This window comes from Mastacembelus armatus, chromosome 14 (assembly GCF_900324485.2).
Source record: "Mastacembelus armatus chromosome 14, fMasArm1.2, whole genome shotgun sequence".
NCBI lineage: Eukaryota > Metazoa > Chordata > Actinopteri > Synbranchiformes > Mastacembelidae > Mastacembelus > Mastacembelus armatus.
The window spans coordinates 3,439,435-3,442,975 of NC_046646.1; positions in this window are offsets into that span (position 1 = coordinate 3,439,435).

Here is a 3,541-nt window from a genome sequence, read left to right on the forward strand (position 1 = left end):
TTTAAGGCCTTAAAAACAAAAATCAATAACTTTAAAATCAACTCTAAAACAAACTGGAAAACAGTGAAGAGAAGCCAATACTGGGCATATATGCTCAAATTTACATGTTAGTTAAAAGGACTTACTGGAGGGATGAGCATCTCAGCAGTCCCATAAATCAGGCCTTGAGAGAACCCAGGAGAGTGGCTTGACAGAAGCTGCTTGGAGTAAAGAACACCTGCTTGGACTTTGTCAAACAGCGGGTTAAAGAACATAAGGAGCAAGATTATCTGGCATGATGAAACAAAAATGTACCCTCTGGGCAGACCGTAGAACAACTGCCACAGTTCAGCAGGGACAGAGAACTGGTCAGAACTGAGGGAAGGATGAAAGCAGCCACATACACAGAAGTACTGAATCAAAAACCTGAAACTGTGACATACAGCCAACACAACTATGCAGTGTCTTCAGGACAACTATTTAACTGTTCTTGAGTAGCCCAGTCAAAGTCCAGCCCTAAACCTCAGAAACCATTTGTGGACAGACCCAAAGTTGGCAGCTTACAGATCCCTAAAATATGTATTTGTCATTATGGATTGCTAATTGTAGATTGATGAGCAAAAGTGTACATAAAGAGGGCAGTAAATATTTTATGAAGCAACTGTAATATATTCAATATAGAATAGGTCTATAGGTAGTGCTGTGAGTTTTGAGTTTGGTGTATTGCAACAGGTTAGTTAAAGGTTCAATGTGTACTTTTAGAGCAATCTATTAGCAGAAATGGAATATAATATTCAGAAATATGTCAGTGTGTACGCATGGGAAAATACCAATCATTCTATTTTGTTAATCTTAGAATGAGCCTTTTAAATCCAGAAAGCAGGTCTCCTTTCATGGAGGCAGCCATGTTGCACCATCATGTTTCTACAGTAGCCCAGAATGGACAAACCAAACACAGGCTCTGATGGCCACCTTACCCTCCCTTATACCTGGAAACAGGGTGGGGTGGGCAGAAGGCTGCATTCTGCAACCTCACCACTAAATTCTGCTCAATCTTTCACATTTTACAAATTGCACCTTCAAATTTATAACATGGAAATATAATTGAAAAAACAGTAATGGCACATTAGCTGATGCTGTTTGTGAATAGCACACAGACATTTTTTGAGTGGTTTTATATGTCAAGGTAGTTCTAAACCAAACGTCCATTTGCATTTCATTGACTGGATTCCAAGATTCCTATAAAGCCAGTCTCCAGTTGATGTTTAGTGACATCAGAAGCCTAGTGTTGCCATTACTTTCTCCACTTTGTATGTTTAATGGGTGCATTGAAAACATTTTAATACTTAATATATTCTAGCAGATTAAGAATATTGTGGGCATTTTTGCAGTTTAGAAACAGTTTGTTTATATTTGTGACTTTGGTGAAGAGATAACATTTCATAGCCAATTTATGCAAAAAAAAAACAAACAAAAAAAAAAACAGTCCCATTACTTTTCTTGCAACTGGAAAACGACTCCCAACTGTATATATATTACACAATCGTATGTGAAAATTAAATATCTATTTTTTGTAGTAAAGATACACTGAGTATGGATTTGTGGGAGCTGTGTTTTGCTATTGGGGCTTGACTTATTTTACAACATAATCCTGTGAAGAAATAATTATACATGTCCAGCCAAATACCAGGCCATATTACTGATCAGGGAAGAACAAAAATCTGCATAAACAACAAAATCTTGTCACACACATGTAATAGATGTAACTTTAATAGGTGTTCAAGAATTAATAGTTGCGTCAGCAGAAATTGTAAAAGGAATAGTAGCTGCATCAGCAAACAGTGTTATGACATTGTAGGCTGGGTGGGGCAGGGGGGTGGGTAGCTGAGGGAGCCCTCACAAAGCAGGGGTTCCAGTAAGGCAAGGGTGTATTCAACAACTGGGCTTTTAACAATCAAAAACATCTGTCAAGTTGATTACCAATAACTTAGATTAAGCACATGTTGTACATACTATGAGAGGAAAGAGGTTTAAAAGATCTGGCATAACCTCCGCTTCACAAAAAATCAAAAGCAAAAACAAAAACAAAAAAAAAAAAAGATGCCATGATTTACATTCCAGAAAAGGGTAGATAATCTTATACATGTTCATGTATAAATGAATGCATATTCAGTTGTATATGTTATTGTTTTTTATTAGACTAAATCTATAAAAAGGAACAGTAATAAATAAGTTGAAGCTCGGCATTCAATTGTTCTATCAGATTGCAGGAGTGTCCCTGTTTTATAAACTGTCTTTAACAGACTTCAGTTTTTACTGCAAAGGATAACCAAGTAGCAAACCAGGGAAAGGTATGGTCCCACCACTCAAAATGCAAAAATCTCTGTTATCAGTCTCAGGATGCTCACATGGTACAGCAAGTCCTTTGGACTTCCACACATTTCCATTGCATTTGCAGCACAGCAGCTATCCTGTCATGAAAACTGTTGGGTGTGACTGTGCACCTAGGGAACAGTATACCATCATAGCATACATACAGTACAATCAAGACTGAATTAGAAAAATACAGGTACAAAATGATTACATTCAAGACAGTACTAGCACAAAGGGTATTATAGTCATTTAGGTAACTAATATAGGAATTCCAACTTTATAGAAGCATTTCTAGATAGAAAAAGTGAGGGGATAGGGTGATGATAGTATTATGGCTATTCTGTAGATGTGTGGATTTGTGATTGACTGGATTCTCACATATATAATAGTTAAAATGCATAATTTCTAGAGAATGGGTAAAAATTCTATATATATTTTTCAAAGACCATGATCATTTTGGTTTGGGTCATTAAGGTGCAAGTACTCCATACTAAAAGAGGCATCAGGTGATGCCCTTTTGTTGCACTTCATTCCAGCTCTAGGTTCAAGCATTACAGAAATCCCATTAGATACAACAGATGAATTGTGCTGATATTGTTACCTGAAGAGTTACACAACAAGAAAATGCAGTGCAACTGTTATGCTAGCTCTATTTTTCAGGATTTTTATTAGAATATACCTTTTCAATTTCTTTGGCAAATGTCAATAAACTCACTTCCTATAAGCAAATATATCTGTCTGGGGGGAAGACAAGGACAAATTTAAAGAGGAAGTATTTTGTTGCATGTACTGCACTATTGGGCCTATATAAGAAAAACATTATGATGTAACAATGCTTTGATTTAGAACAAAAATTTTCTTAGAGCTTTTCATCACTCCCTTTTCCGGTCCTGTCATTAACACAACACATATCAAAGAAATATTGATGCAGTTGCAATCAAATACATTCCTCCAGAGGTGAAAAGACAGCTCATTGTCCAAAGATGGTGCATTTTATGTCAGTGCTCATTTGCTTCATAGGCAAGCTTAGATGCAATAATTGTCTATGAGCTTGATCTTGAACAGTCCTAATACAGTAAACCTGATCTCAGGAAAAACCACTGAAATTTATAGAGGACTTAGTTAAGGGTATCACACATGTACATACTTTGACAGAAGAACAATCAATCAAACTGAAAACAAAAAGCTG